The sequence below is a fragment of the Triticum dicoccoides genome, chromosome 1A (assembly GCF_002162155.2).
Source record: "Triticum dicoccoides isolate Atlit2015 ecotype Zavitan chromosome 1A, WEW_v2.0, whole genome shotgun sequence".
Classification (NCBI taxonomy): Eukaryota; Viridiplantae; Streptophyta; class Magnoliopsida; order Poales; family Poaceae; genus Triticum; species Triticum dicoccoides.
Genome location: NC_041380.1, coordinates 244,415,311 through 244,440,510, shown reverse-complemented (window position 1 = coordinate 244,440,510; position 25,200 = coordinate 244,415,311).

Sequence of the window (25,200 nt, the reverse complement as noted above, 5' to 3'; positions counted from 1 at the left end):
TAGTTCTTTGTAGACCTTTGGGTCCGTAGTTAGTAGCTAGATGGATTCCTCTCTCTCTCTCTCTCGTTTGATTCTCAATAAAATGGTCTCTTGGAGATCCATATGATGTAACTCTTTTTGCGGTGTGTTTGTTGGGATCCGATGAATTTTGAGTTTATGATCAGATCTATCTCTTTTTATGTCCATGAAAATTATCTGAGTTTCTTTGATCTCTTATGTGCATGATTGCTTATAGCCTCCTATTTCTTCTCTGATATTTGGGTTTTGTTTGGCCAACTTGATCTATTTATCACTACTGCAGGATGCTGCTAACGCAACACTATGATTAGAGACCCATCGACAAAACTGTGTGTAATGCCATAATCACAAACCGTGGTGTAAAAACCCCGTCAAAAAAGGTTCAAAACATTTGCAATGGAGGATGCATCAAACACGGTTCAGATCTTAGTTGTGTGTGCGATGTAGGTCATATGCTTCAATTCAATCAACCGTTTATGATGAGGAGGAAGAAAAGGAACGGGCAGACAGATGAAGGTGTGTGCAATGTACAACATACTGTTCAATCGGACGAACTGTTTGCGATTAGGCAATACAAAAGAAACGGTCATCCAGATCAAGGTGTGTGCGATGCACAAAATATGGTTCACTCGGATGAACTGTTTGCCTTGAGACATGGGAGAAGAAACGGTTCAACTTAACAAGATGTGTGATACGTGGCAAACTGGTCTGTAATCAGAAATGTGTGCGAAGACCGATAATAACACAGACGATTGCTTCTAATAAGACGTATGTGATATGCTCCGTCTACACAACATCTATTGGCCACTGGGGGACAAGCGGTCATCCAGATACGCCATAAGGATGCGAAGAGGCATCCTATATCAGCAAGGACTAGTTGTTCCACCAGTAGCTCATGTAAGAGAACTCTCAAGTTAAGTGTGCTCAGGATGGAGCAGCCATCAGATGGGTGACTGGATGGGAAGTTCTGTTGATGTTAAATTAACTGATAGGATGGGTCATATTTGTCAAATTAAATGACTGATACGACCCATCCCATGAGTTAATTTAACCTCGAGGTCCTTGCTTTTTTATTTTTTTTATTTTTTAACACATGTTAAAGAAGGTCTACCGCATTAGTTTTTGACAATGTACGATACATGGCATACACTTCATCCATCCGACCTGTTTGTGATGGAATAAGTTGTGTGTGTTGTGGGCAAACGCTGAAGGAAATATGCCCTAGAGGCAATAATAAAGTTATTATTTATTTCCTTATATCATGATAAATGTTTATTATCCATGCTAGAATTGTATTAACCAGAAACTTAGTACATGTGTGAATACATAGACAAACTAAGTGTCACTAGTATGCCTCTACTTGACTAGCACGTTGAATCAAAGATGGTTAAGTTTCCTAGCCATAGACATGAGTTGTCATTTGATTAACGGGATCACAACATTAGAGAATGATGTGATTGACTTGACCCATCTGTTAGCTTAGCACGATGATCGTTTAGTTTGTTGCTATTGCTTTCTCCATAACTTATACATGTTCCTATGACTATGAGATCTTGCAACTCCTGAATACCGGAGGAACACTTTGTGTGCTACCAAACATCACAATGTAACTGGGTGATTATAAAGGTGCTCTACAGGTGTCTCCAATGGTGTTTGTTGAGTTGGCATAGATCGAGATTAGGATTTGTCACTCCGAGTATCGGAGAGGTATCACTGGGCCCTCTCGGTAATGCACATCACTATAAGCCTTGCAAGCATCGTGACTAATGAGTTAGTTGCGGGATGATGCATTACAGAACGAGTAAACAGACTTGCCGGTAACAAGATTGAACTAGGTATTGAGATACCGACGATCGAATCGGGCAAGTAACATACCGATGACAAAGGGAACAACGTATGTTGTTATGCGGTTTGAACGATAAAGATCTTCGTAGAATATGTAGGAACCAATATGACCATCTAGGTTCCGTTATTGGTTATTTACCGGAAGTGAGTCTTAGTCATGTCTACATAGTCCTTGAACCCGTAGGGTCCGCACGCTTAAGGTTCAGTGATGATCGGTATTACGAGTTTATGTGTTTTGATGTACCGAAGGTAGTTCAGAGACATAAAGATTGATATATTAGAAACCTATATTTGGACATCGAAATGGTTCCGAGTGATTCAGGCATTTTTCCGGAGTACCGGGAGGTGACTGGAACTCCCCAGGAGATGTTATGGGCCTTATAGGCCATAAGAAGGAAGCACACCAGCCCACAAGGGGCTGGTGTGCCCCCTTGGGCAGGAGACCGAATTGGAATAGGTTTGGGGGGGGGGGCGCTTTCCTTCTCTCCTACTCCTCCTTCCCTTCATCTCCTACTCCAACTAGGGAAGGGGGGAATCCTACTCCCGGTGGGAGTAGAACTCCCCTAGGGCGCGCCATAGAGAGGGTCGACCCCTCCCCTCCTCCACTCCTTTATATACAGGGGAGGGGCACCCCATGGACACACAAGTTGATCGTTGATCTTTTAGCCGTCTGTGGTGCCCCCTCCACCATAATCCACCTCGGTTATATCATAGCGGTGCTTAGGCTAAGCCCTGTTCCGGTAGCAACATCATCACCGTCATCACGCCGTCGTGCTGACGAAGCTCTCCCTTAAGCTCTACTGGATCGTGAGTTCACGGGACGTCACCGAGCCGAACGTGTGCAGATCATGGAGCTGTCGTACCTTTGGTGCTAAATCGGTCGATCGTGAAGACATACGACTACATCAACCGCGTTGTCATAATGCTTTCGCTTACGGTCTACGAGGGTACATAGACAATACTCTCCCCTCTCGTTTCTATGCATCACCATGATCTTGCGTGTGCGTAGGATTTTTTTGAAATTATTGCGTTCCCCAACAGTGGCATCCGAGCCAGGTCTATGTGTAGATGTTATATGCACGAGTGGAACACAAAGGAGTTGTGGGCGTAGGTATATACATATTGCTTGCCGTCACTAGTTGATTCTTGATTCAGCGGCATTGTTGGATGAAGCGGCCCTGACCGATATTATGCGTACGCTTACGCAAGACTAGTTCTACCGACGTGCTTCGCACACAGGTGGCTAGTGGGTGTCTGTTTCTCCAACTTTAGTTGAACCAGATTCAATGAACAGGGTTCTTTCTGAAGATAAAAAAGCAATCACTATACTGCGTTGTGGTTTTTGATGCGTAGGTAAGAACGGTTCTTGCTCAACCCGTAGCAGCCACGTAAAACTTGCAATAGCAAAGTAGAGGACATCTAACTTGTTTTTTCAGGGCATGTTGTGATATGATATGGTCAAGACATGATGCTAAATTTTATTGTATGAGATGATCATGTTTTGTAACACAGTTATCGGCAACTAGCAGGAGCCATATTGTTGCCACTTTATTGTATGAAATGCAATCGCCATGTAATTGCTTTACTTTATCACTAAGCGGTAGCGATAGTCGTATAAGCAATAGTTGGCGAGACGACAACGATCCTTCGATGGAGATCAAGGTGTCAAGGAGGTGACGATGGTGATCATGACGGTGCTTTGGAGATGCAGATCAAAGACACAAGATGATGATGGCCATATCATATCAGTTATATTGATTGCATGTGATGTTTATCCTTTATGCATCTTATTTTGCTTAGTTCAGCGATAGCATTATAAGATGATCTGTCACTATATTTCAAGGTATAAGTGTTCTCCCTGAGTATGCACCGTTGCTAGAGTTCGTCGTGCCGAGACACCACATGATGATCGGGTGTGATAAGCTCTACGTTCACATACAACGGGTGCAAGCCAGTTTTGCACACGCGGAATACTCGGGTTAAACTTGACTAGCCTAGCATATGTAGATATGGCCTCGGAACACTGAGACCAAAAGGTCGAGTGTGAATCATATAGTAGATATGATCAACATAGTGATGTTCACCATTGAAAACTACTCCATCTCACGTGATGATCGGACATGGTTTAGTTGATATGGATCACGTGATCACTTAGATAATTAGAGAGATGTCTATCTAAGTGGGATTTCTTAAGTAATATGATTAATTGAACTTTAATTTATCATGAACTTAGTCCTGATAGTAATTGCATATCTATGTTGTAGATCAATAGCTTGCGATGTAGCTTCCCGTTTAATTTTGATATGTTCCTAGAGAAAAAGAAGTTGAAAGACGATAGTAGCAATGATGCAGACTTGGTCCGTGATCTGAAGATTATCCTCATTGCTGCACAGAAGAATTATGTCCTTGATGCACCGCTAGGTGATAGACCTATTGCAGGAGCAAATGCACATGTTATGAACGTTTGACAAAGCTCGGTATGATGACTACTTAATAGTTTAGTCATGCTTTACAGCTTAGAACCGGGACTTCAAAAATGTTTTGAATACCACGAAACATATAAGATGTTCTAATAGTTGAAATTGTTATTTCATACTCATGCCCGTGTCGAGAGGTATGAGACCTCTGACAGTACGTTGCCTACAAGATGGAGGTGAATAGCTCAACCAGTGAGTATGTGCTCAGATTGTCTGGGTACTACAATTGCTTGAATCATCTGGGAGTTAATCTTCCAGATAAGATAGTAATTGATAAAGTTCTCTAGTCACTATCACCAAGTTACTAGAACTTAGTGATGAACTATAATATGCAAGGGATGACGAAAACGATTCCCGAGCTCTTCATGATTCTGAAATCGACGAAGGTAGAAATCAAGAAAAGCATCAAATTTTGATGGTTGACAAAACCACTAGTTCCAAGTAAAAGCACAAGGGAAAGAAATGGAACTTTAAGAAGAATGGCAAGCAAGTTGCCACTCCCATGAAGAAGCCCAAAGATAGACCCAAGCCTGAAACTGAGTGCTTCTACTGCAAAGGAAATGGTCAGTGGGAGTGGAACTGCCTTAGATACTTGGCGGATAAGAAGGATGGCAAAGTGAACAAAGGTATATTTGATATACATGTTATTGATGTGTACTTTACTATTGTTTATAGCAACCCATCAGTGTTTTATACTGGGTCAGTTGCTAAAGAGTAGTAACTCGAAACGGGAGTTGCAAAATAAACAGAGACTAGTTAAGGGCGAGGTGATGATGAGAGTTGGAAGTGATTCCAAGGTTGATAAGATCACCATTGCACACTCCCTTTACCTTCGTGATTAGTGTTGAACCTAAAATAAATGTTATTTAGTGTTTGCGTTTAGCATAAATATGATTGGATCATGTTTATTGCAATACGGTTATTCATTTAAGTCAAAGAATACTTTTTGTTCTATTTACATGAATAAAACCTTCTATGGTCATACACTCAATATAAATGGTTTATTGAATCTCGATAGTAGTAATACACATATTCATAATATTGAAGCCAAAAGATGCAAAGTTAATGATGATAGTGCAACTTATATGTGGCATTGCCGTTTAGGTCATATTGGTGTAAAGCGCATGAAGAAACTCCATGCTGATGGACTTTTGGAATCACTTGATTATGAATCACTTGATGCTTGCGAACCATGCCTCGCGGGCAAGATGACTAAGACTCCGTTCTCCAGAACAATGGAGCGAGCAACTGACTTATTGGAAATAATACATACGGATGTATGCGATCCGATAAGTGTTGAGGCTCGCGGCGGGTATCGTTATTTTCTAACCTTCACAGATGATTTGAGAATATATGGGTATATCTACTTAATGAAACATAAGTCTGAAACATTTGAAAATTTCAAAGAATTTTAGAGTGAAGTGGAAAATCATCGTAACAAGAAAATAAAGTTTCTACGATCTGATGGCGGAGGCGAATATTTGAGTTACGAGTTTGGTCTTCATTTGAAACAATGTGGAATAGTTTCACAACTCACGCCACCTGGAACACCACAACATAATGGTGTGTACGAACGTTGTAATCATACTTTATTGGATATGGTGCGATCTATGATGTCTCTTATCGATTTACCACTATCGTTTTGGGGTTATGCATTAGAGACAACTGCATTCACGTGAAATAGGGCACCATCAAAATTCATTGAGATGACACCGTATGAACTATGGTTTTGTAAGAAACCAAAGTTGTCGTTTCTTGAAGTTTGGGCTGCGATGCTTATGTGAAAAAGCTTCAACCTAATAAGCTCGAACCCAAATCGGAGAAATGTGTCTTCATAGGATACCCAAAGGAGACTGTTGGGTACACCTTCTATCACAGATCCGAAGGCAATATATTCATTACTAAGAATGGATACTTTCTAGAGAAGGAGTTTCTCTCGAAAGAAGTGAGTGGGAGGAAAGTAGAACTTGACGAGGTAATTGTACCTTCTCCCTTATTGGAAAGTAGTTCATCATTGAAATCAGTTCCAGTGATTCCTACACCAGTAAGTGAGGAAGCTAACGATGATGATCATGAAACTTCTGATCAAGTTACTACCGAACCTCGTAGGTCAACCAGAGTAAGATCTGCACCAGAGTGGTACGGTAATCCTATTCTGGAAGTCATGTTACTTGACCATGACGAACCTACAAACTATGAGGAAGCGATGATGAACCCAGATTCTACAAAATGGCTTGAGGCCATGAAATCTGAGATGGGATCCATGTATGAAAACAAAGTGTGGACTTTGGTTGACTTGCCCGATGATTGGCAGGCCATAAATGGATCTTCAAGAAGAAGACTGACGCTGACGGTAATATTACTGTCTACAAAGCTCGACTTGTTGCAAAAGGTTTTCGACAAGTTCAAGGAGTTGACTACGATGAGACCTTCTCACCCGTAGCGATGCTTAAGTCCATCTGAATCATGTTAGCAATTGCCGCATTATATGATTATGAAATTTGGCAAATGGATGTCAAAACTGCATTCCTTAATGGATATCTTGAAGAAGAGTTGTATATGATGCAACCAGAAGGTTTTATCGATCCAAAAGGTGCTAACAAAGTGTGCAAGCTCCAGCTATCCATTTATGGACTGGTGCAAGCCTCTCGGAGTTGGAATATACGCTTTGATAGTGTGATCAAAGCATATAGTTTTATACAGACTTGCGGTAAAGCCTATATTTACAAGAAAGTGAGTGGGAGAACTACATCATTTCTGAGAAGTATATATATGTGAATGACATATTGTTGATCGGAAATAATGTAAAATTTTTTGGAAAGCATAGAGGAGTGTTTGAAAGGAGTTTTTCAAAAGAAAGTCCTCGGTGAAGCTGCTTACATATTGAGCATCAAGATCTATAGAGATAGATCAAGACGCTTGATATATTTTTCAATGAGTACATACCTTGACAAGATATTGAAGTAGTTCAAAATGGAACAATCAAAGAAGGAGTTCTTGCCTGTGTTGCAAGGTGTAAAGTTGATTGAAGACTCAAAACCCGACCACGACAGAAAATAGAAAGAGAATGAAAAGTCATTCCCTATGCCTCAGTCATAGGTTCTATAAAGTATGCTATGCTGTGTACCGGACCTATTGTATACCTTAGCATGATTTTGGCAAGGGTGTAGAATAGTGATCTAGGAGTAGATCACTGGACAGCGGCCAAAATTATCCTTAGAGGACTAAGGAAATATTTCTCGGTTATGGAGGTGATAAAAGAGTTCGTCGTAAAAAGTTATGTCGATGCAAGATTTTGACACCGATCTAGATGACTCTAAGTCTCAATCTAGATACTATTAAAAGTGGGAGCAATTAGCTAGAGTAGCTCTGTGCAAAGCATTGTAGACATAGAAAATTTGCAAAATACATACGGCTCTGAATGTGGCAGACCCGTTGACTAAATTTCTCTCACAAGCAAAACATGATCACTCTCTGGGTGTTAATCACATAGCGATGTGAACTAGATAATTGACTCTAGTAAACCCTTTGGGTGTTAGTCACATGGAGATGTGAACTAATCACATAAAGATGTGAACTATTGATGTTAAATCACATGACAATGTGAACTAGATTATTGACTCTAGTGCAAGTGGGAGACTGAAGGAAATATGTCGTAGAGGCAATAATAAAGTTATTATTTATTTCCTTATATAATGATAAATTTTTATTATTCATGCTAGAATTGTATTAACCGGAAACTTAGTACATGTGTGAATACATAGACAAACTAAGTGTCACTAGTATGCCTCTACTTGACTAGCTCGTTGAATCAAAGATGGTTAAGTTTCCTAGCCATAGACATGAGTTGTTAGTTGATTAACGGGATCACATCATTAGAGAATGATGTGATTGACTTGACCCATCCGTTAGCTTACCACGATGATCGTTTAGTTTGTTGCTATTGCTTTCTCCATAACTTATGCATGTTCCTATGACTATGCGATCATGCAACTCCCGAATACCAGAGGAACACTTTGTGTGCTACCAAACGTCACAACGTAACTGGGTGATTATAAAGGTGCTCTACATGTGTCTCCAATGGTGTTTGTTGAGTTGGCATAGATCGAGATTAGGATTTGTCACTCTGAGTATTGGAGAGGTGTCTCTGGGCCCTCTCGGTAATGCACATCACTATAAGCCTTGCAAGCATTGTGAATAATGTGTTAGTTGCGAGATGATGCATTACGGAATGAGTAAAGAGACTTGCCGGTAACGAGATTGAACTAGGTATTGAGATACCGACGGTCGGATCTCGGGCAAGTAACATACCGATGACAAAGGGAACAATGTATGTTGTTATGCGGTTTGTCCGATAAAGATCATCGTAGAATATGTAGGAAATAGTATGAGCATCCAGGTTCTGCTATTGGTTATTGACTGGAAGTGAGTCTCGGTCATGTCTACATAGTTCTCGAACCCATAGGGTCCGCACGCTTAATGTTCAGTGACGAGAAGTATTATGATTTTATGTGTTTTGATGTACCGAAGGTAGTTTGGAGTCCCGGATTTGATCACAGACAAGACGAGGAGTCTCGAAATGGCCGAGGCATAGAGATTGATATATTGGAAGCCTATATTTGGACATCGGAATGGTTCCGAGTGGTTCAGGCATTTTTCCAGGGTACCGGGAGGTTACTGGAACCCCCGGGAGAAGTTATGGGCCTTATGGGCCATAAGAAGGAAGCACACCAACCCACAAGGGGCTGGTGCACCGCCCTTGGGCAGGAGGCCGAATTGGAATAGGTTTGGGGGGGGGGCATTCCTTCTCTCCTACTCCTCCTTCCCTTCCTCTCCTACTCCAACTAGGGAAGGGGGGAATCCTACTCCAGGTGGGAGTAGGACTCCCCTAGGGCACGCCATAGAGAGGGCCGGCCCCTCCCCTCCTCCACTCCTTTATATACAGGGGAGGGGGCACCCCACGGACACACAAGTTGATCATTGATCTTTTAGCCGTGTGCGGTGCCCCCTCCACCATAATCCACCTCGGTTATATCGTAGCGGTGCTTAGGCGAAGCCCTGTTCCGGTAGCAACATCATTACCTTCATCACGCCGTCGTGCTAATGAAGCTCTCCCTCGAAGCTCTACTGGATCTGAGTTCACGGGATGTCACCGAGCCGACTGTGTGCAGATCGCGAAGGTGCCGTACCTTCGGTGCTAGATCGGTCGATCGTGAAGACGTACGACTACATCAACTGCGTTCTCATAACGCTTCTACTTATGGTCTATGAGGGTACGTAGACAATACTCTACCCTGTCGTTTCTATGCATCACCATGATCTTGCGTGTGCGTAGGATTTTTTTGAAATTACTACGTTCCCCAACAAACGCTTGCTAGTATTCAACCATTCGCAATTGATGAATTCATCACCAACGGGTTCCCTAGTGTGGTCCGTGTTCATCTGATCATCATCTACTTCTTATGCTAGATCGATGTTCCTTCTATGCTAAGTTTCCATTAATTGATGGCGTTTTATGAACAAGCCACCGTTTCCTGCCATTTTTCCTCACTTGTTTCCCTTCACCCGACGATATTGCGCATAAACCTAGGCAGCGCGCGACGCACGGAGGTGACAAGCGCAGCCTGTAGCACATCCTTTTCCAAGCATGCCAACCCACCAAAGCGCCGCCTCTGCCATCAACCTCACCGACGAGGAAAATGAGCAGGCGCCATGGCATGTCGAGGACGAGGAGCTCCCCGGCAACGCGATGGATGATGCCGTGATGCGTGTCAACGCCAGGGTTGAGCAGACCTTTGGCACATCGTGCTTGAGCGCGGCGGATCAAGATAGGCAGGTCAGCGCCGACAGGCTGCAACTCGTCGCACAACATGATCGATGGCGTGCTGCAGAGCAAGCTAGGCGCGTCCGCGCCAATAAGTTGCGGCTCGCCGCACGATGAGAACGTTGGAGCACCACAGAGCGAGAGGCGCAGCGCACCGCACAGCAAGAACGGATCCATCGGCGCTTGCCTGCTATCGATACGGCATCGCAGCTGGGTACACTTCCCGTCAGTACCCTCATTCCTCGCCAGGAGTGGGCAGAGGCCCTCAGCGACGTACTTGCACCAGAGGCCAACTGCGTCGTACTTGCACCGGACGCCCACCGCGCCGTCCGCATGGGTGCCGACATTTGCCTTGTCCGCGGCCCGCTGGATGCCAACGCGCTGGTCTGTAGGCTTGACCGCCTCCTTGGCCCAGGTGTCCACCTAAGCGCAGTAGAGGAACATGGCCGTCGCATCCTCGAGCTGGTGATATCCGATGAAATAGCCAACTTGGAGCTCAAGATCGCGCTCCAGATGTACCGCGAGCGTGTCGACCGCTTGGACGAACACCTGCTCGAGTTCAGGCAGAGCCAAGAGCTACCATAGGCAAGGGCTGCTAGTCATGGTCTCATGGACGTGTTTTATTTTGTTGAGTCATTTCGACGTGGATAGCTATGTATTCATAGCCATCATAGTATTGCTCTGTTTATTCCTCTGTTTCTATGTGTGTACTTTGTTTTCCGTTCTTATGTGTTCTGTTTCAATGTGTGTGTAGACACTTTCCATTCTATATATGTGGAAGATAATAGCTAGATTCAAATTATTATACAAAAACAGATAGAAAATGGAATTCATAATATATATATATATACATATATTAATTGTTCATTAGTTCATGACAGAATATATATATAATATCATCACATATACGTGATGATACTTAACTACTAGGTACAATGCATAAAATTGAAAATGAACAATACTAAAACTAATAATCCCTCCTGGGGCCAGTATTCCGGCAGCCCCTCGCCAGCAGCTCCCGGGTGCGCGATGTCTTCCTAGTGCGGAGGCAGTACTCTGCCTCCTTCGCCTCGCAGCGCTTGACGTACCAATCTGCCTCTTGCTGGCGGACGCGAGCGAACGATCTAGCCATTTCGTTGGGCGCCCATCGGAGCTCCTCGTCGGTGGCACGTCGGAGCATATCGGCCCACCTCCACGCAGCGACGAGGCGCCCAGCACCTATGACCTTCCTCGCGAAGTATCCGTCTTTGTACACCTCCTCGGCACAATGACACGCCCGCCCCCAAAGCTCCGCTGCCTCCTTTTTCCAGGCAGCATCACGGGCTTCAAAGGCCGCCTGGTACCTGGCTTCCTCCTCCGCCATCTCCTTCTTGAACACCACTCGCCTGGCTTTCTCAGCCGGTAGCAGCGACTTCCACATACAAAGATTGTACTGGCCCCAAAACCAATCCAAAGTTGGGGGGTCCGGCGCAACCTCGTCAGGCGGCGCGTAAGGGTCCTCGTCGCTGCTATTCGAGTGAGCATCCTCGGGGGGCGGCGACTCCTCATCGGCACGTGGGCAGACCGGCGGCACCATGGCAGAGATTTGTGTGAGAGAGAGGGCGAGTGAGGGGAGGATGTAGATGAGAATGCAGGCGGGACGACGTGAGCAAGGGAGTATTTATTGGCGGACGGGATCTAGATCAACGGGGTGTAACATCCCAAATTTTCAATTTGGAATGTTATATACTAGATCATCATTGCATATCATATTTTATTGCTTTTGGCCTGATCCAAAAATTCTATGCAACACAAGGACCCACAGAGAGAGTTGGGGATTTCGTTATTTTCATATTTGAGTTTTCTCAAGTTTTGAAAATAGGATCATTTGATTTTGTTTATTTTATCTTCAATTATTTCAATTATAACAATAAGTGAGAGGGAATAAAATGACTTTCCCAAAATAAAGAAATATTGAGGATTTAATAAAAAATCAAATACGATTTTATTTTGGAGTTTTTCCGCTGTTTTATTTGAATTTAGGAAAAATGCGCATTTTTCAAAATTGCATTTAGGCCCCAAATAAATGTTCACCTTGTCCGGCTAGATTTTAGAAGTCAGGGAATATTTATCTCAGGATTTTTAGTGTCCTTTAGTATTTTTTTAATTTGTTTTTCTGCGCGTAATGTTTTAAAAAAACGCGAACCGACCTCGGGCCGTATTCGGCCAGGACTCCCCTGGCCTGCCCCCTTTATATAGCGCCCGAACCCACCCCAGCCCACCCCAAACCCTAGCCCTGCCGCCGCCCTAGCCAGGCGCCGCCGCCGCTCGCGATCCGCGCCGTCGGTTGCCGCCGCCGCCACCCGCCCCGCCGGAGCCGACCGCCGCCGCCGCCCGTTGACCCACAGGTAGACCCCGTCGCCGCCGTGGTTTTCGAGAGAAAACTGTCGGTTTAATTTTTAGGAACCCGGTTTATTTTTTTAGATCATTTTTCCGGTTTAGTTATTTAGCGGACGTTCGTCCGTACGTTCGTTTTAACGAACAGTTTTCATCGTTTAGCCGCAGACAGCGAACGTTCGTTCGTTAGCATGTTCGTCTGTTTTTCTTTTTCTCGGATTTTCCGCGGTTATTTTCAATCGTGATTTCTGATCCGATTTTCGTTTTAGTATATCTTTTCGCTCGTTTATCAGAATCAAGCGATTCAAGCGCCTAGAGTTTCGTCTCGAAAACCTCTTTCTGTTTAACCAATTCAAACAAGTTTTTGCTTCTGTAAAATTTTACTTAGATCCAGATTAGTAAACGAAGCTTGTTTCTTTCACCGTTTGACTTTCATTGCTTCGTTTGATTTGTTTCTTTTTGCAAACCGGAGTTCTTAAGTTGAACTTTCTGGTTAGTTCTCTTATTTGAGTTTTACTCGTGCATTAGATGAGTGTTTATTGTATGCTTGTTTGTTTGCGATAGAGTACCCGGAGTGCGCCGCTTGCTACTTCGAATCTCTAGGTTTCACGGATCATCAACAAGGCAAGTAACACTTTGATCATACCTCTTACTACCCAGTTTTGTTGCATTAGATCAATCCCCAAACATTGCATGATTAGGATCTAATTAAATTTTTGGTTTTGGGAAGTAGATGAGGTAGTACCTATTACCTGTTTTATTATCAAACCCTTGGGAGTTATTTCTACGTTTGCTTATATTGCCATGGTATGCTAGTAGACGTGGATTGGCTGAGTGTATCCATGACAGATGTGAGATTGTTAATTAATGGTTTATTTAAGGTGGCAACTTTAATACAGATCTGGGTGGATTGAGGCACCTGGGTATTCCAGCGATTGCCTGTTTTTCTTTATGGACCGCCACCCAGGCTCAAAGGGATCATGAGATTATTCATACTAGAAACTTCCATGTGCAGCCACAAGCTACTATGGGCTCTAGCATAGTTGATTAAGTTGTGCGAACTCTTACAGTGGTAGACTAGCAGATGTAGGGGAAAGTAGGTGTAACGGTCTACCCAATCGTAAGGTCCTAGCGCTTCTGAAAGACTATGTCTCGGTCATCCGTTTCTCAAACACCATGTAGTGCGAGAATCCCAATGGAGGAGATCAAGTCTTGTGGGGAAAAGTGCGCAAACCTCTGCAGAGTGTATAAACTAATCATGGTTAGCCGTGTCCCCGGTTATGGACAGTCTTGAGTACCTAGTACTTGGATTATCATGTGAATCTCATCATGTTACTTTAATTAATTTTCTTGGGTTTTAATGATGATGCTTAATTGGGATTGAGAGGGTGTCTACACTCTCAATGTTTGACAACCATCATGATAGTTAAATAAAATTTGTTCCTTTGTAGTAGGAAAAAACTGGCTTTACGCAAAACTGTAACCATAGAGCTTTCCACCAGCCATATATGCATGTAGTATAGCCTATTTCTGTTCATTACTCTCTATGTGTTATATTGCCAACATATTCCATGTGCTGACCCGTTTTCATGCTGCAACGTTCATGTTGTAGACTTTTCAGACTCCGAGTAAGGTGCCATCAGGTCGTGGTTCTATACTCAGTGATGCCGCTGGAGTTGATGGACTCGCTTATCTTCCAAGCCTTCCGCTGTTATCGTTATTAGATGGCCTTAAGCCATATTATTTGTAATAAGTTCTCTTTTGAGACACTCGATGTAATAAGTGTGTGATTGCTACTCTGTTATAGATCCTTCAAGTACTGTGCGTGTCAGCATTACTGATCCAGGGATGACACTGATGCATAGAGATTAGACTGTTTGAGGTCTGGTGGCTACAAGATGTTATCAGAGCACACGCTGACTATAGGACACGACCACTAAGCTAAAAGACCTAGATCACTACTCTCTTCTCATTTCTGACTTCTCATCTTTTCTACTCTTTTAGGATGGCGGATGCAAGGAACAAGTTCATGCAACTGGATGAAGATACACCCTTTGGACGCCACCTGAAGGAAGTCACTAAGTACCTGAACATCGGAGTACCAAGCTTCACCGAGACCTACAATGCCACTTTACCCGAGGAGGAGCACTAGATGATTCAAATTTAAGTTCCAGGAAGGACATTCGCGCCAGTCACTAAACCCATAGAGTTTTCCTTTGATGCACCAACCTGGAGTCTAGGAAAGAGCATACCAACCCACATCACCATGGGACGTATTGGAGAAGTTTACCGCAATGATCTCAAGGATACTATCTACCAGATTTGTGGGCGCTGAGATGAGCATCGGGAGATGATCAGCACCAGGAAGGATAGATCAATCGCAGCTTTTATCCAGGAGTTAAACCAGCACATTCGACGTCAGGAGAACCAGATGTGCGCAGGCATGATAGATCTGAAGAAGGCGATGACAAGAATCACGGAGCTGGAGGAAGAACTCAAGGCTACACGCGAAGATTATATGGAGGAAATCGAAGTATTAGTGGAGAAGAATGATGACCTTACCAGGAAGCTAGGAGTTTTTACGGGAGATCCCGCGCCAGGAGGAGGAGATGACGATTCCACTTGCCCGGATAACTACATCATCATCGACGACACCGACTCTGACCTAAGCGATGATGACTTTGAAGACAAAGCTGGAGCAGATATCATGGAATCTGCAACCGAGGAATATTTTTAGTAGACCACCATATCAGTAGTAGTATTCCGCCATGTAAATAAAGTAGTCCGAGCACTTTTGCGATAGTTAGATCGATTGTATGCCTTGCTTGATTGATGAAGTGATTTTGTTTGCATTTGCCCCATGTGCATATGGGTAGTGCTTTCTCATTAGACCTCATTCTATTCTAATATCTCCCCTCTAAACCCATCAGATGCCTCCGAGACGTGACAATGGATTTGCTTTCCCACCGGAGCTCCAGCAGCAGAATGCATTGATGCAGTTGCTAGTCCAGAATCAGAATCAGGGGAACAACAACAATAACAACAACCCACCACCACCACCACCTGTTGATCACTTAACCCGTTTTCTTAGACTGAATCCGCCGGTGTTCTCTAGTAGCACCGAGCCTATAGTATTAGATGATTGGCTTCGCAAGATTGGAAGGGAGTTAACCACTACATGATGTACTGATGCTGAGGACGTGCGGTTTGCCACACATCAGTTGGATGGACCAACAGCATCATGGTGGGAGAATTATACTGTCACCTACCCTATAGCCACGATGACATGGGACCAATTTCAGCAGGCTTTCCATACTGCCCATGTTTCAGCAGGAGCAATGGCCATGAAGAAGCATGAGTTTCGCAACTTGCGCCAAGGAGGACGGACAATTGTCCAATACGTGGATGACTTTAGTAAGTTAGCACGTTATGCCCCCGATGATGTTGCTACAGATGCAGCTAAGCATGAGAAGTTTACGGAAGGACTGAATGATGAGTTGAGCATGCAGTTGATGGTAGCAACCTTCAACAACTACCAGGAGTTGGTACATCATGCTCTTATGATTAAAGGGAAGCAGCAGCAGATTGAGAACCGCAAGAGGAAGTATGGACAAGGGAAGTACAATTTAGTAGCTCAGCAGAAGCCATGTTTTACCTCGAAATTGGGAGGACATTTTTAGCATACCCATGGAGGAGGAAGTTTGCATAATCATAATGGCCCCAAGAATGGTAACGGGAATGGGGGAAGCAACGGCCAGAATCGTGCCAACCCGTCAACCCCAGCCAAGAGAGACCTGAGCCAAGTCACTTGCTTTAAGTGTCAGAAGACCAGACATTATGCCAATGAATGTCCTGAAGCCCAGAATGGAAATGGCAATGGAAGCTCTGGGAAGAAGCCGAACCCTTTCAATAGGGGACAGGTGAACCACGTTAACGTGGAGGAGGTTGAAGCCCATCCAGATGCAGTAATCGGTAAGTTTTTGGTTAAGTCTTTTACTGCAATCGTTCTTTTTGATACTGGTGCATCGCATTCATACATATCAAGGGAATTCGTGGATAAGTATAACCTGCCCACCAAGGTTCTTAGAACACCTAGGTTAGTAAGCTCACCAGGAGCGGAGTTAATTGCCAGCCGAGGATGTTTTCAAGTGCCATTGAGTATAGGTAGGCATGTCTTCCCCTCGGATTTAATTATTTTGGAATCACAAGGTTTGGATGTAATTCTGGGTATGGATTGGCTGTCGATGTATGGAGGAAACATCAATTGTGCCAGTAAGTCGATTTTGCTTACCACCCCAGAAGGGAGAAGGATCAAGTATGTGTCACGGCATGAGCCAAAGAGGACACAAGTAAATTCCTTAACAGGAGTTGTACATGAGTAAGTACCGGTGGTAAAGGATTTTCCGGATGTATTCCCAGATGAGTTGCCAGGCATGCCACCGGATAGAGACATTGATTTTTTGATTGAGCTTTTGCCAGGCTTAGGACCAATATCTAAGAGACCGTATAGAATGCCTGCAAAGGATTTGGAGGAGATTAAGAAACAGATTAAGGAGTTACTGGATAAGGGATATATTCGCCCAAGTTCGTCACCTTGGGGATCACCAGTACTTCTAGTGGAAAAGAAGGATGGATCGTTAAGGATGGTTGTTGATTATCGAGGATTGAATGAGGTGACGATCAAGAATAAGTACCCACTACCGATGATCAATGATTTGTTCGACCAATTGCAAGGAGCTAAGGTATTTTCCAAGATTGATTTGTGATCAGGATACCACCAGTTGAAGATTCGAGAGCAGGACATACTTAAGACAACTTTTACCACAAGGTATGGGCTATATGAGTATACCATTATGTCATTTGGTCTGACTAACACACCTGCCTATTTTATGAACATGATAAACAAGGTGTTTATGGAGTTTTTGGATAAGTTCGTCGTAGTGTTCATTGATGATATTCTGGTTTACTCGAAGAATGAAGAAGAACATAAGGAACATTTGTGTTTGGTACTTGGTAAGCTCAGAGAACATCAGTTATACGCCAAGTTCAGCAAATGTGAGTTTTGGTTGAAGGAAGTTGGATTCCTCGGACATGTTATATCCGGAGAAGGAATAGCAGTAGATCCCACCAAGGTTGTCACTGTGACAAATTGGGAAGCCCCAACAACAGTTGGAGAGATCCGGAGTTTTCTTGGACTTGCAGGATACTACCGGAGATTCATTGAAAATTTCTCGAAGATTGCGAACCTATGACAGAGTTGTTGAAGAAGGATACCAAGTTCAAATGGACTGAGGAATGTGAGGCCAGTTTCTAGGAGTTGAAGAAGCATTTAGTTACCTCGCTAGTGTTGATTCTGCCAGATCAGCGCAAGGATTATGAGGTGTATTGTGACGCTTCACATCGAGGACTTGGAGCAGTGCTTATGCAGGAGGGAAGAGTTGTTTCGTATGCCTCACGACAGCTTAAGCCCCATGAGTTGAATTATGCTACACACGACTTGGAGTTAGCAGCCGTAGTGCACGCCTTAAAGACGTGGAGACATTTTCTCATTGGAAACCATTGTGAGGTGTACACGGATCACAAGAGCTTGAAGTACATCTTCACGTAGAAGGAGTTGAATCTCAGGCAAAGAAGATGGTTGGAGTTCATCAAGAATTATGACATGAGATTGCATTATCACCCCGGAAAGGCTAACGTAGTAGTTGATGCGTTGAGCCGCAAGAGCCATGTCAACACACTAATGACTGGAGAGTTACCAAAGGAGTTAGCCGAGGATCTTCGTGAGCTATGTTTGGAGATAGTTCCGAGAGGCTATGTAGCAGCATTGGAGGTTCAGTCTACTTTGATGGATAAAATCAGAGAAGTTTAGAAGACTGACAAGGAGATTGCTTCTATTAAAGAGAAAATGAGCCAGGGAAAAGCTAAAGGATTTCGTGAGGATGAGCACGATACCTTATGGTTCGAGGACCGTGTTTATGTGCCTAATGATCCGGAGATCAGGAAGTTGATTCTGCAAGAGGCCCATGATTCACCATACTCGATTCACCCAGGAAATACCAAGATGTATTTGGATTTGAAGGATACTTTCTGGTGGACCGGAATGAAGAAGGATATTGCGGAGTATGTAGCAGTTTGTGATGTATGTCAGAGAGTAAAGGTAGAGCATCAGAAGCCAGCAGGATTGCTACAGCCATTACCGATACCCGAATGGAAGTAGGATAAGATAGGCATGGACTTTATTACGGGATTACCCAGGACCCGTTCAGGCTATGACTCAATATGGGTTGTAGTCGATCGTTTTACGAAGGTAGCTCATTTCATTCCAGTGAGGACTACTTACAGCAGTGCCAAGTTGGCTAAGATATACATGACCAGGATTTTATGTCTGCATGGAGTTCCAAGGAGCATTGTATCAGATAGAGGAACCCAGTTTACCTCAAAGTTCTGGAATCAGTTGCACGAAACTTTGGGTACCAGGCTAGAGTTCAGTACAGCTTTTCATACGCAGACAGATGGACATACCGAGAGAGTCAATCAAATTTTAGAGGATATGCCGAGAGCTTGTGCGCTAGATTATGGATCTAGTTGGGACAACAATTTGCTGTATGCAGAATTCTCTTACAACAACAGTTATCAATCCAGTTTGAAGATGGCCCCTTTTGAAGCTTTGTATGGAAGGTGCAGAACACCATTGTCGTGGGATGAAGTTGGAGACCGCCAGTTGTTTGGACCGAATTTGATTAAGTAGTCTGAACAGAAGGTGAAGTTGATTCGTGATAGGCTCAAGGTAGCCCAGTCCAGGCAAAAGAGCTATGCAGATTCTAAACGCAAGGAGATGGTTTACGAAGTCGGAGATAGAGTTTATCTTCATGTATCCCCGCTTCGAGGAGTTAAGCGCTTTGGAGTTAAGGGAAAGTTAGCGCCACATTTTGTAGGACCATACAAAGTTTTGGAGCGTATGGGAAAAGTTGCTTACAAATTAGAGTTGGCCGAAGGATTGTCAGGAGTTCACGATGTGTTTCACGTTTCCCAGTTGAAGAAGTGCCACGCGGAGATGGCTGATATACCGCTGAGAGATACAGTGCCGTTGGAAGCAATTCAGTTGGAAGGTGATTTGACCTATGAGGAGAAACCAGTTAAGATTCTCGATTATGCCAGCCGAGTAACCCGCAGCAAAGTTATCAAGTTTTGTAAAGTTCGGTGGAGCCACCACACCGAGGATGAAGCCACCTGGGAGCGAGAGGAAGATTTGCTGAAGGACCACCCTCACCTATTTTCTAGCCAACCGGAATCTCGAGGGCGAGATTCATCTTAAGGGGGGTAGGTTTGTAACATCCCAAATTTTCAATTTGGAATGTTATACACTAGATCATCATAGCATATCATATTTTATTGCTTTTGGCCTGATCCAGAAATTCTACGCAACTCAAGGACCCACGGAGAGAGTTGGGGATATCGTTATTTTCATATTTGAGTTTTCTCAAATCTTGAAAATAGGATCATTTGATTTTATTTATTTTATCTTCAATTATTTCAATTATAAAAATAAGTGAGAGGGAATAAAATGACTTTCGCAAAATAAAGAAATATTGAGGATTTAATAAAAAAATCAAATAAGATTTTATTTTGGAGTTTTTCCGCTGTTTTATTTGAATTTAGGAAAAATGCACGTTTTTAAAAATTGCATTTAGGCCCCAAATAAATGTTCACCTTGTCCGGCTTGATTTTAGAAGTCGGGGAAAGTATTTCTTTTAGTATTTCTTTTATTTGTTTTTCTGTGCGTAATGTTTTTTTTAAACGCGAACCGACCTCTGGCCGTATTCGGCCATGACTCCCCTGGCCTGCCCCTTTATATAGCGCCCAAACCCACCCTAGCCCACCCCAAACCCTAGCCCCGCCGCCGCCCTAGCCAGCCGCGGCCGCCGCCCGCGATCCGCGCCGCGGCCGCCGCCAACTGCCCTCGTCGTTGCCGCCGCCGGAGCCACCCGCCCCGACGGAGCCGACCGCCGTCGCCACCCGTTGACCCGCCACCGCCGCCGTTGACCCGCCGGAGGTAGACCCCGTTGCCGCCGCAGTTTTCGAGAGAAAACCGTCGGTTTATTTTTTTTGGGAACCCGGTTTAATTTTTTAGATCGGTTTTTTCGGTTTAGTTATTTAGCGGACGTTCGTCCGTACGCTCGTTTTAACGAACGGTTTTCATCGTTTAGCCACAGACAGCGAACGTTCGTTCATTAGCCTGTTCGTCCGTTTTTCTTTTTCTCAGATTTTCCGCGATTATTTTCAATCGCGATTTCTGATCCGATTTTCGTTTTAGTATATCTTTTCGCTTGTTTATCGGAATCAGGCGATTCAAGTGCCTAGAGTTTCGTCTCGAAACCCTCTTTCTGTTTAACCAACTCAAACAAGTTTTTGCTTCTGTAAAATTTTACTTAGATCCAGATTAGTAAACGAAGCTTGTTTCCTTCGCCGTTTGACTTTCGTTGCTTCGTTTGATTTGTTTCTTTTTGCAAACTGGAGTTCTTAAGTTGAACTTTCTGGTTAGTTTGCTTATTTTAGTTTTACCTGTGCATTAGATGAGTTCTTATTGTATGCTTGTTTGTTTGCGATAGAGTACCCGGAGTGCGCCGCTTGCTACTTCAAATCTCTAGGTTTCACGGATCATCAGCAAGGAAAGTAACACTTTGATCATACCTCTTACTACCCAGTTTTGTTGCATTAGATCAATCCCCAAACATTGCATGATTAGGATCTAATCAAATTGTGGGTTTTGGGAAGTAGATGAGGTAGTACCTATTACCTATTTTATTATCAAACCCTTGGGACTTATTTCTACGTTTGCTTATATTGCCATGCTATGCTAGTAGACGTGGATTGGGTGAGTGTATCCATGACAAGTGTGAGATTTTTAATTAATGGTTTATTTAAGGTGGCAACTTTAATACACATCCGGGTGGATTGAGGCACCTGGGTATTCCAGCGATTGCCTGTTTTTCTTTATGGACCGCCACCCAGGCTCAAAGGGATCATGAGATTATTCATACTAGAAACTTCCGTGTGCAGCCACAAGTTAGTATGGGCTCTAGCATAGTTGATTAAGTTGTGCGAACTCTTACAGTGGTAGACTAGGAGATGTAGGGGAAAGTGGGTGTAACGGTCTACCCGATCGTAAGGTGCTAGCGCTTCTGAAAGACTATGTCTCGGTCATCCGTTTCTCAAACACCATGTAGTGCGAGAATCCCAGCGGAGGAGATCGAGTCTTGTGGGGAAAAGTGCGCAAACCTCTACAGAGTGTATAAACTAATCATGGTTAGCCGTGTCCCCGGTTATGGACAGTCTTGAGTACCTAGTACTTGGATTATCATGTGAATCTCATCATGTTACTTTAATCAATTTTGTTGGGTTTTAATGATGATGCTTAATTGGGATTGAGAGGGTGTCTACACTCTCAATGTTTAACAACCACCATGATAGTTAAATAAAATTTATTCCTTTGTAGTAGGGAAAAACTGGCTTTACGCAAAACTGTAACCATAGAGCTTTCCACCAGCCATATATGCATGTAGTATAGCCTATTTCTGTTCATTACTCTCTATGTCTTATATTGCCATCATATTCCATGTGCTGACCCATTTTCGGGATGCAACGTTCATGTTGCAGACTTTTTAGACGATGATTAAGGTGCCATTAGGTCGTGGTTCTATACTCAGTGATGCCATTGGAGTTGATGGACTCGCTTATCTTCCAAGACTTCCGCTGTTATCGTTATTAGATGGCCTTAAGCCGTATTATTTGTAATAAGTTCTCTTTTGAGACACTCGATGTAATAAGTGTGTGATTGCTACTCTGTTATAAATCCTTCAAGTACTTTGCGTGTCAGCATTACTGATCCAGGTATGACACTGATGCACCGAGATCAGACTGTTTGAGGTCTGGTCGCTACACGGGGACAGTAGACACGCTGATCACCGGAATTTACGAGTACTGTAGTTTGTATTACACACAATTCCCGCAGCAAACTCCGTGTGTGAACATAATAGCTGACGGTTTCCAATACAGAACCGTGTCTTATTAATGATCCTCACCACTCACCTACCAAACCTCGAGCCGCGAGATAGAGTGCCAATCGTGTGGGGGCTAGTTGTCTTGCCAGATCTTTACATTTTATTTTTTGAAAACCAGATATTTACATTGTTTGATGGTTTTTTTAACTCGCACACAAGTACACAAAAATATGATATTTCAAACCATTATAGTTAGGCGTTCCATGTAGTTGTAGTTCAAATTTGAATTACGGTCATTAAATGGTTAGAAAATCACTAAAATGTCTTTAAAAGGTCAAATGACCCCTGAAATTTTCCAAATTTTCACACAACAATTGTATTAGTGCACGTTAAACATAGAAAAAAATTGAAGGCCGTAAGAGGAAGCTATCGCCCGTTCATCATCAAACATGCACTGTTCCCTCTCGGAACCTTGAACCTTCTAGTGAGTTGCTCCGGTTTGTGAGGGGTGTGTGTGTCCAAACTTTCGTCAAAAAGGCCAATTTTTTTACCACATCATCTTGGTGACATACATTAAATCAAGCAAGGTTTCATTTTTTTGATCATTTTTTACCCATGCCTTGAGACCAATATGTTTGAAAATTCCTTCTAATTTACTACACATGGAATTAACTCGCACACAAGTACACAAAAGTATGGCTTTTCAAACCGTTTTGGTTAGGCGTTGCATGTAGATGTAGTTCAAATTTGAATTACGGTCATTAAATGGTTAGAAAATCACTTAAATGTCTTTAAAAGGTCAAATGACCCCCCTGAAATTTTCCAAATTTTCACATGACAGTTGTATTAGTGCACGTTAAATGTAGAAACAAAATTTGAAGGTCATAAGAGGAAGTTATCTCCCGTTCATCATCAAACATGCATTGTTCCCTCTCGGAACCACGAACCTTCTAGTGGGTTGCTCCGGTTTGTGAGGGGTGTGTGTCCAACTTTCGTCAAACAGGCCAATTTTTTACCACATCATCTTGGTGGCATGACATTAAATCAAGCAAGGTTTCATGTTTTTCTGATCATTTTTATTTTTTTTGGAATTAAAATGCCATGGCACTCCAGGCATGTGCCCATGCCTTGAGACCAATATGTTTGAAAATTCCTTCTAATTTACTGCACATGGAATTAACTCGCACACAAGTACTCAAAAATATGATTTTCAAACCGTTTTGGTTAGGCGTTGCATATAGATGTAGTTAAAATTTGAATTACAATCATTAAATGGTTAGAAAATCACTTAAATGTCTTTAAAAGGTCAAATGACCCCTGAAATTTTCCAAATTTTCACATGACAGTTGTATTAGTGCATGTTAAACATAGAAAAAAATTGAAGGCCATAAGAGGAAGCTATCTCCTATTCGTCATCAAACATGCATTGTTCCCTCTCGGAACCACGAACCTTCTAGTGAGTTACTCCGGTTTGTGAGGGGTGTGTGTCCAAACTTTCGTCAAACATGCCAATTTCTTTACCACATCATCTTGGTGGCATGAAATTACATCAACCAAGGTTTCATGTTTTTCTTATCATTTTTTAATTTTTGGGAATTAAAATGCCATGACACTCCATGCATACGTATGCATATGCCCATGCCTTGAGACCAATATGTTTGAAAATTCCTTCTAATTTACTGCACATGGAATTAACTCGCACACAAGTACACAAATATGATTTTTCAAACCGTTTTGGTTAGGCGTTGCATGTAGATTTAGTTCAAATTTGAATGACGGTCATTAAATGGCTAGAAAATCACTTAAATGTCTTAAAAGGTCAAATGACCCCTAGAATTTTCTAAAATTTCACATTACAGTTGTAGTAGTGCACGTTAGACGTAGAAAAAATTTGAAGGCCGTAAGAGGAAGCTATCTCCCATTCGTTATCAAAAATGCATTCTTCCCTCTCGGAACCACGAGCCTTCTAGTGAGTTTCTCTGGTTTGTGTGGGGTGTGTGTCCGAACTTTCTTCAAACATGCCTATTTTTTCACCACATCATCTTGGTGGCATGACATTACATCAACCAATGTTTCATGTGTTTCTGATTTTTTATTTTTTGGAATTAAAATGCCATGTCACTCCATGCTTAATTGTGTCATAGCCGTTAGACCAATATGTTTGAAAATTCCTTCCAATTTACTGCACATGGAATTAAATCACACACAAGTACGGAAAATATGAGTTTTCAAACCATTATGGTCAGCTATTGCATGTACATGTAGCTCAAATTTCAATTACGGTCATTAAATGGCTAGAAAATCACTTAAATGTCTTAAAAGGTCAAATGACCCCTGCAATTTTCCAAAATTTGACATGACAGTTTTATTAGTACTACAAAATTTCTCATTCATTTAAAACACCATCCGTTGCCACTTTACTCCAAATTCGTCTTTCACAGGTAATAAAAAATATCTACAACATCACACAGTTGTTTTCTAGGAACCATTTGCGATGAAAATATCTGGGTCTATTTAAGTCTCCCTCCTTAAGCTTCGTCGGCTCGTCTGCTCCAGTGCCGGCAACCCCCGAATCCACGAATCTTGATCCCCATTCCCGCACCCCCTTCTTGCAAAGATGACGCCGTGGAAACGCTTCGTGAAGGCCCGTACGATGGCC